Below are 10,647 nucleotides of genomic sequence, written 5' to 3' on the forward strand. Positions count from 1 at the left end.
CAAGCTCTTACTTCTGCACCTTGAGATGTATTTATATACAGGCATTCATTCTCTTTATTCAGATAGAGTAACTGAAATTATAAAAAAGAAATATACTATAATTATTGTATGTAATGCTATTATTATTATTATTATTATTATTATTATTATTATTAATAAAGCTAATGGTTAGATTAAAAAAAAAAAAAAACAGAATTTTAGTGAGCTAACTTACTTGGAAAGAAGTATATCTCATATTGTTCAGGCAGCTTGATTCTTTATAAACCTTCTGTGCAGGGTGCCCACTTCTCTTCTTGCCTCTGAACTTCCAGCACCATGGGGTTTAATAACTTCAGGTCTTCTGTGAAGCTGCTGTAAAAAAGTTCCTGAGGAGCACCGGACCTCTCTCCCTCCACTGAAAAAAAACTACTTTCATTGCTTTCGCTGCCTGTAACACAATCTGTGATTGGCGGAGAGTCCTATGAGTCATAGGATTCTCCCCCTCATTCGCAGATCATGGTGGAGGAAGATGAAGGGAACCTTTTTCACAGATGCTTTACAGAAGACCTGATGCTATTAACCTCCACATCAATAAAAGTTCAGCAACAGAAAGAGGACTGAGTATCCCTGCACAGACAATTTATACAGGATATACAGTAGTTGCCTGCACAATGTGGGACATACTTCATTACAGGTAAGTTAGCTCACTAAAACTATAGATTTTTTTTTTAGAGCTAAACTTTAATTTTACTATTACTATGATTTACTGTTGTGTTTTTATGTACTCCTGTAAGTCTTTAACTGCATATACAGTATTAAAATGCTGATATGCAAAAGATGGCCCCCATCAGACTGACCATTTGGGCTCTCAGGCACTGCCCGATGGCCCCATGCCACTATTGGGCCCCATCAGGGTTGCCAGCCTCAGTAAAACCAGGGACAGTATGTAAAAATTCCAAGATTATAGCTGCGCCGCCTCTCCAGTACCTTTTCAGTGTTCGTAAGTATACTCATAGGTAGATTCAGTAAGAGTTAGGCCGACTTATCAGTAGATAAGTCGACCTAACTCAGAATCTACGCCGACCTATGTTTAAGCGTATGCTCAAACAGAGATACGCTTAAACATATCTAAGATAGGACGGCCTGCGCCGTCCTATCTTAGATTGCAATATTTTGGATGGCCGCTAGGTGGCGCTTCCATTGCGGTCGGCGTAGAATATGTAAATGAGGAGATACGCCGATTCACGAACGTACGCCCGGCCGCCGCAGTAGTTTTACGCCGTTTCCGTAGCGCATATACATATATACTCATTAAATCTATTTTTTGCAGTTAATTATCATGGACAAGGTGATACCTCTAGGGACACTTGCACTAGCCATGTCAATGCTCTGGTTGTTCCCCCCGATGGGGTTACCTTTTGCTCCGCCTCCTCAGCTCCTGCGCTGGGTGTTTGTTGCTGCCGCCGCCTGTGGAATCAGTGACTGGTGACTTGGCCCAGCCCATTGGTGAGTATGGGGTCCTACACCCTGACCCCGATGATTACTTACCTCTCTGCCAATCTTATGCAGCATACATTCATTTGATTTACTACTTATATTACAGGCATAGTAAAGCATTTACCCCTGAAGAATGAGCGTGGTCTTGCGAAACGTCATCGGGTACTACTGATGCTTGTACATTTTTCTGATGTTTGTACATCATATATACTGTTTACCATGTATGTGGATTGTTTTCTTTTTTACATTGTATGCATATTTTATCAGCCTGCATTTATTGCTGTTGTGTTTTAAATGCACAACTTATTGTAATAAATCTACTTTTTATACAATTATGAAATGTTTTTTGGCTAACCATACTCACCTCACTCAAAGTCCCAGGGCGAATCCTATGTATATATGTATTGTATTGGGAATGGAGGTGATGTTGGGGTGACACCAGACCTTTTTATTATAGACCTACACCCGATAGAACACCTTTGAGATGAATTAGAGTGGAGACTGCGAGCCAGGCCTTCTCGTCCACATCAATGCCTGACCTCACAAATGCGCTTCTGGAAGAATGGTCAAACATTCTCATAGACACACTCCTAAACCTTGTGGACAGCCTTTACAGAAGAGTTGAAGCTGTTGTAGGTGCAAAAGCCTGGGACAAATCGATATTGAACCCTATGAACTAAGACTGGGATGTCATGCGTGTAAAGGCAGGGGCCCCAATACTTTTGGTGATATAGTGTAGGTTAGTCTTAGATTGTGGATGCCAGTAAATTTGTGTTCAGAACTGATACAATGTGCAATTCAGATGTGTTCCCATAGAACTCGATGAGCCTGGAATTTGCATCCAGTGGCGGAACTACCACCATAGCGACCCACGCGGGCGCTATGGGGCCCGCAGCCGAGTGAGGATCAGGGGGGCCCGGCAGGAACGTTGTTCCCGTTAGCAGCTGTGGCTGCTTACACACACACACTGCTCCAGGCACGCTCTGCCAATGAGAGCACACTGCCGAGGGATCTTCTAGAGACTTCACAGCTCTGACACAGCCGAAGGGAGACCGGGGATGCAGAAGATTTCATTTCCCGCCTCTGTGCCGTGCCGATTTCTGAAGATGAGGTCAGGTAGGTGGAGAAGCATGGCTTTCTATGTGGAGGAAGGAGGGGGTGAGAATTCCTGCCTGGAGCAGTTTATTTTAGTGGCGAGGTTATGGAAAGAGGTGGGTTTGCTTTTGGAGAAGGACCCCCCTCCCCCCTGTAAGCTTCTTGTAGAGAAGTTTACAGGGGGTGGTTGGCAGGGATTTGGTTCTGGGTGGGAAGTTTGTTAAATGAAGGGAGATATTATTTAGCATTAGATATGAGGGAGATATTTTTGCCTTGAGGTGTGATCAGAGACAGGGGGGTTAATATTGTGGGGATATATGAGGGAGGGTGGTGTTTTTTAGTGGGGAGTTTTGCTTGTGGGGGTTCTTAAGCAGTAGAGGGGGGGATTTTTTCCTTTAGTTCACACTGATGTGGCTCTGCAAGGTGTATTTTGTGTGGGCATGGCAGCCCATTTATACTGTGTGGGCTGCTGTGCCTCCTTAAATACAAAGAAAAGGTCAAAAGGACCCTCCACCATTTCTGGAGTCGCAGCCCGCACAGGAATCGCAAATGCAGAGCAGTTCCCACATCGCATGTCTCCTGTCTGCAGTTTACACTGCCCCATATGAACTGCTGGGAGTGCCAATTAAAACTTAATGGCACCCCCAAATCAGTTCGCATATCTCAGTGCGATCTGCAAATTCGGACAGGAATTGAATCACATGGGTGTGAACACCCAGGGCTCAAGTCCTGCGGGAACGCATGGGAACGACGTTCCTTTACTTTTTCCACAGCAGGAATGCCGTTCTCATTGTCAAGGTGCACCGACCTCCCCTACCTTGGTCCTCCTATTTCTCCTCCTCCAGCGGCCGCTGTTACAAAGTCCCAGCTCTAGTGATGGGTGAACACTGATTCATTGGCAAATTGAATCAATGTGATGTAAATTATAGGAGCCGGGACTTTGTTACAGCGGCCACTGGAGGAGGAGGAGGTGGACTGAGGGAGGGGAGGACGGGATCGCGCTGGGATATTCAAATCCCAGATTCAGACACATGCCAGGCTTCATTGCTAGACACAGATCAGGCTGCATTGCTGCACACTGATTAGGCTGCATTTGATGGACACTGGCAAGGCTGCATTTCATGGGCGCTGATCAGGTTGCATTTCATGGGCACTGATCGGGCTGCATTTGATGGACACTGGTAAGGTTGCATTTGATGGGCACTGGCAAGGCTGTATTGATGGGCACTGATCAAGCTGCATTTGATGAGCACTGGCAAGGCTGCATTGATGGGCACTGATCAAGCTGCATTTGATGGGCACTGGTAAGGCGGTAAGGCTGCATTACTGGGCACTGATCAGGCTGCATTTGATGGGCACTGATCACGCTGAATTGTATGGGCACTGGTAAGGCTGCAATAATGGGCACTGATCATGCTGCATTTTATGGGCACTGGCAAGGCTGCATTGATGGGCACTAATCAGGCTGCATTTGATGGGCACTGAGGAGTGAGTGGCCCAGGGCAGGCAGCCTGAGGAGAGGGGCCACAAGCTGGCATACTCAGCAATCCCAAACTTACTCTTCTGCACAGATTAACACATGTGTGCAGACGCATTGGGGTAGCAGGGGTCCCACACATTGGAGCCTGCATAGAAATATAGTGCAGAAGGAGTCCCAGTTGTTGCAACTTGTTTTAGAAATTCCCTGCTAGGGAACCATTATCACACAGTGTGGTGTGTTTTATTGTTAGTATAGCATACAGATTAAATTATTTTGTTGTTACATCTGTGCTATATTTATTTGTTTAATGCATGTGAATGTTAGATGTGTCCTCAACTCATAAACTGGCGCTTCACAATAAATATTGCAGTTTATTCATTAAAAAAGTAGTACATAAAACATACATATGCTGTGTGTATGTATATATATAGTAATCTCATGTTGTGAAGGGACATTTCTAAACACGTGCCACTACTATAGACACCCAGCAGGTACCATATTTAAAGGATTTTTTTTTTTTCACTTTAAGCATCATTAAAATCGCTGCTCAAGAAAAAACTACAGTTTTTAAAATGTTTTTTTCCATTGATACATGTTCCCTGGGGCAAGACCCGGGTTCTCAAAGACGTTTTCCAACAATAACTTGAATATTGGGCTTTAAAATGAGCACTTTTTTGAATTTGAACGTTCGAGCACGTTCGCTGCATGGGGCACAGGTCACGCTGCATGGGGCACAGGTCACGGTGCATGGGGCACAGGTCACGCTGCATGGGGCACAGGTCACGCTGCATGGGGCACAGGTCACGCTGCATTGACACTAGGGCGGCTCTGGGGGGCCCCATACAACATTTTGCTATGGGGCCCTGTGATTTCTAGTTACGCCCCTGTTTGCATCTGAACCACACCGCAGTGTTTAAAAAATGCACATGCTCTTTTTAAATTTGCAGCAAATTCACACTGCCTCTGCACTGTACATATGTAAACCAGCTTCATAGGAAGCCGGCTTTATTTACATGTCCTGGGGATCGAATGCGGTTCAAAACGCATCCAATTGATATATATGTGAATAGATAAGTTCACCTTTAGGAACATGGGGGCAGATTCACGTAGCTTGGGCGCAGCGTAACGTAACCCGTTTACGTTACACCGCCGCAAGTTTTCCGATTTAGTGCCCGATCCACAAAGCACTTACCTGGAAAATTGCGGCGGTGTATCGTTAACACTTCCAGCGCAAGGCGGCCCAATTCAAATGGGGCGGGTACCATTTAAATTAGGCGCGCTCCCGGACGTACTGCGCATGCTCCCGTCGCAAATTTCCCGACGTGCTTTGCGCAAAATTACGACGTGCCGACGTTTTGTGAATCGCGAGGTGATCAAATGACTTACGCCGGGAAAAATAAATTTTTTGAAAATAATTCAAAAGCGACGCGGTAAAGACGGGCATACTTTAACATGGTGGAGTACTTTTCCACCATATTAAAGGTGCCCTATCTTTGCGACGGAAATCTAACACTTGCGACGAAGGTAACGACGGGAAAAATCTTCGTGGATCGCCGAAAGTCCTAATTTGCATACCCGACGATGGTTTACGACGCAAACTCCCCCCAGCGGCGGCCGCGGTATTGCATCCTAAGATCCGACAGTGTAAGTCCATTACACCTGTCCGATCTTCTGGCTATCTATGCGTAACTGATTCTATGAATCAGTCGCATAGATACTCTGAGAGATACGACGGAGTATCTGAGATACTCCGTCGTATCTCTTTTGTGAATCTGGCCCATGGTACATGTTACACCTAAATTTAAGGTGTAAAAATGAACATACTTCTATGCACCAGACCTTCACTCTCTGTGACAGTGGGTGAGGGATCTTCTCCCGCTGTCCAATTTTGAAAACAGCGAGGCTGTGCGGGGCTCCGCCCACAGAGTCGTGTCATTTATGCACAGGAATCCACCACCACGACAGACGGTCTTGTAGCATTAATGAACTTCTAGCACGTTGATCAGCACGTTCATTCACACTATCTCATTCATTCACACTATCTAAAGCTCAGAAACTGTCTGTTTGTACAGAGGTATGGGCAGAGAGCTCTAGGCAGTGTGTTCCAGAGCCTAATAATGATACTTACCAATGAGCTTAAATAATTTGGATCAGAATAAGAAAACCCCTCCATTTCCAGGTTTTGATTATCAATCAGTACACAAGTGTTCACATCAGTGCTTTTACACAGTTTTTGCCCAGATTTTCATCTGTAATATTTGCAACAACTTCCCTCAATTGAACCTAAAATGAAAAAAAGATAATCAGTATTGTTACTGTATACGCTTAACTTTTGTTTAATATATTTATATATAAGTAATTTTTCTTCATAAATTTGGGCTACAAGTTATACTGCTACATATTTTTGGTGAAAAAATAACCCAAATTAGTGTATATTATTTAGCCTGTGTGAAAGTTATAGAGTCTACAAGCTATGGTACCAATCATTGAAAATTGATCACACCTGAAATGTCAGGACAGTACACATATCCCCCAAATGACCCCTTTTTGGAAAGTAGACAGTCCAAGGTATTTGTTAAGAAGCATGGTGAGTTTTTTGAAGTTGTAATTTGTTCCCACAATTCTTGGGAAAATAAAGACATTTTTATTTATATAGTTTTTTACACAAAATTGTAAAGAGTATGGCAATGCCACATGTGTGAGACTTTTCACAGCCTGGCCACATACAGAGGCCCAACATCCAAGTAGCATCTCTAGGTGTTCTAGGAGCATAAATTACACATCTAATTTCCTGACTATCTATCACAATTTTGAAGGCCCTGGAGCACCAGGACAATGGAAAAACCAACAAAATTACTCCATTTTGGGACCCAAACACCCCAACCTATATTTTTTGAGGCATTATGAGTCTTTTGAACATGTCATTTTTTTCCACAAGTTTTTGGAAACTTTGGAAAGAAATAGAAAACATATTTTTTTTACACAAAGTTGTCAATTTATAATATATTTTTAACATAGCATGTACATACCAAAAATTACACCCCAAAATACATTCTGCTACTCCTTCTGAGTATGGTGATACCACATGTGTGAGACTTTTTCACAGCCTGGCAACATACAAAAGCCCAACATCCAAGTAGCACTTCCAGACGTTCTAGGAGCATAAATTACACATATCATTTCCTGACTACCTAACACACTTTTGAAGGCCCTGGAGCCCCAGGACAATGGAAATGCCCACAAAATGACCCCATTTTGGAAAGCAAACACCCTAATGTATATTCTATGAGGCATTATGAGTCTTTTGAACGTGTCGATTTTTTTCACAAGTTTTCGAAAAAGATATTTCTAACCCACAGCATGTACATAGCAAAAATTACACCCCAAAATACATTCTACTACACCTCCTGTATGGCAATACCACAAAGAGAGGCCAACATGCAAGGAGCACCATCGGGTGTTCTAGGGACATAAATTGCACATCTAATTTCCTGACAACCTATCATTTTTGAAGGCCCGTCACATTTCCAACACATAGCATGTACATACCAAGAATTATACCCCAAAATACATTCTGCTGAGCAAAAGGGTAACCAAAAGATTACCTGTGGTTTTAGTAGTGCAGTTATCCACAGAGGAGAGCATTGGTCCAGGCAGCAGGGACGTGGTCAGCGACAACAAAAGTAATTGTCTAGGCAGCAGGCAGAATATTGTCTATAGTCAGTACAGGCAGCAGGCAGAGCTATTGTCAGCACAGCCAAAGCATTGGTCCAGGCAGCAGACAGAGATGTGTTCAGCAACAGTCAAAGAAATTGTTCAAGCAGAGACATGGTCACACAGCCAAAATACTGGTCCTGGTAGAAGGCAGGAACATGGTCCATAATTTAGTTCATGCGGTAGGCAGAGGTATGATAGCAGTAAGTCGGCAGCAGGCAGAAATATTAGGCTTAGGGCCTTGGTCAGGTAACCTGGGTACTGGGACAGAGGCTTCTCCCACCCAAATCTATTTAAAGCCTCAGGTCTCCAGACCCTAATCCAGATATTACAAAACCCAGAGAAAGCTATCCTGGAGCCCCTCACATATGTGAGACCCCTGTGTTCTCATGAATCCCACTACTACAGTAGTAGGGCAAAAGATCAGTCAAAGCAGCAGGCAAAAAACAAGGTCGATTAACAGACCGAGGTCAGTTTACATGGAAGGCAGAAATGTGGTGAATCAACAATGCAGACAGCAGGCAGAGACCTAGTCGATAAACAAGCCAGGGTCAGTTAAGGTGGAAGGCAGTGGCATGGAGGAAGCAGGCAAATTGTCAGCACAGATATTGAAAATGGGGAAATGGCAGGCTGTTAAAAATATGGTCTAATATTTTAGTCATGTGTGAAAATGTCAGAAGCATTATCTGATGCATAGGTCGAGTTGGGAGGGACAATGATAATTGGTGTTTCTTCTAACTCCTCTGCTGCATATGCAACATCTTTTTTGGCGTCTTCGGCCTGCTTCTGATGGTGGAATGCTCTCAGGGAAATGGCGCTCATGAAGTCTGCTAACAGCATCAGAGCGAAGGTTTTCTGGGGAAGAATCTTTACAGGTAGACGTGGGACATGATGATTTTTTCTATGACTTTGAGGAAGGTGGTGGGTCTTTCTGTGGATTTGGTGTAGGTAACATAAGCAACATAAATGGCCACGTTAATAAGATAAATTGCAACTTTTTTATGGTAAATAGGGCTGTAGCATTTAATTGTTGAAATTCATCCCCCTTCCCCCATGTTGATTATAGTCACGGACGCATGAAGGCTTTTAAATGTCTTCCTGGAATCTCCACTGAGGTGTCATTGTGGATGGTGGACAGGACATAGACATCTCTCTTATCCTTCCACTTCACGGCCAACACTTTGTCGTTTCTCAGACTTGCTGATTCCCCCTTTTGTAGCATTGTGTACACTAAAGTATGTGGGAAACCCTTCCTGTGTTTTCTGGAGGTTATTTCACGGTATAGGTGGCGGAAAATGGGGCAGACTGGTGTAGAAGTTATCCTGGTAAATGTGAAGATTTTTGGAAAAGTGGATATGCCAGGTCTCAGACAATTTTTCCACTTGTGCCGATATAGGTTCAGGGGGCTGAAGCTGGGATTTTGTTCCTTTGTATAAGCGGAACACATACAAATATCCCGTGGCTCTTTCACAAAGTGTGTCGATTTTTACTCCATATCTGGGCCCTTTAGCTTGGAATGGATTGTGTGATTTCCAGCCAGCCAGTGAAGTGTACAAGGGACTCATCCACACATATATTTTGGTCAGGGACATCAAGTTCAGCAAATCTTTGGGGAAAAAATTTATAGGTGCGGAAATTTTGTATAATTTGTCATCTCGGAGAGGGCACTGGGTATTGTCACTGAAATTAAAGAAGCGCATGATAGTCTCATAGCGGCACCTGGACATTACAGGAATAAATAAGCATGTGATGGATGGGGTGGGGTGGACCAGTAGACATGTCCTTAATTGTTTTGTAAGCCCCATGTTAAGCGTGAGGCTCATAAACAACTTAAACTCCTCCCATGTCAGACATTTCCACTCATACGGATGGGCATAGGATGAACTGGGGTTGCTAGCAATATACTGTTGGACAAAAAGATTTGTCTGGTCCACAATAGATTGAAGCAAACTGTCGGGTAAAAATAAATAGAAAAAATCAACTTCTGAAAAATTTTACAGTTTTGGCCTGCACACCTGGCTGTGCAGTAAAAGGGGGAATGCTTGTGGATCCCGAGTTGGAAGGCAGCCATATTGGGTTGGCAAGAGCATCTGGGAGGTGCTGGTACTGGTACTTCCATCCATTCTTTTTTTTTGAGTGTTGTGTGCAGTACACTAACAGACACAGATTGGTAAGCCACTGTTCCGTGGCTCTCCTCTACTCACACGTGAACTGTGTGTGAGGAGAAGAAGAAGGGTAACAGCCAGTTACAGGTCTTTGTTTACATTTGTTGTCAGCTGTGATTGGACACAGCCGATCGCGTGGTAAAGAGTCACTCTCATTGGCTCTTCACCTTGATCAGGGATGCGCCATGACTGAGGGACAAGCCAAACCACACTTCACCACAGATCGCCAGGCGCAAGTAAAATGGCGCCCATCAAGATTGCATCTTTCCTGCGCTATTTATAGAGACACACATTGATGTCAGCTGTAAGTGGATCCCTTGAGGACGTGCGTGCGCATGAAACGTGTTGGCTGGGGCCTGTACATACTGACGTCACGCCACAGAGTCCACAAGCTGGATCGGCAGCCTCTAGAGAGATTTTTTTTTTCGCTTTTTTTATATACTTTCTACATGGATTGCTTATTTTATCTATTGGAAATTGCTCATATTTTAATAAAATACTACACTATGTACTTTTTCTGCGGGGTCTCCATGGTGTGAGGTTTATATGCAGAGAAAGGTTCACTGGCACCTGAGCTGTTGGAGGCTGATGAATATCGGGTGACATATGGATTGGATGTGTATTTGCTTATACATTTGATCTATCTGGTGAGTGCATTGCAGAGGCGGTGGTGGTGGGGTGCACTGTTGGTGACAACGTGGATTATTTCTGCACTTG

This window comes from Rana temporaria, chromosome 11 (genome assembly GCF_905171775.1).
Source record: "Rana temporaria chromosome 11, aRanTem1.1, whole genome shotgun sequence".
In the NCBI taxonomy this organism is placed as follows: domain Eukaryota; kingdom Metazoa; phylum Chordata; class Amphibia; order Anura; family Ranidae; genus Rana; species Rana temporaria.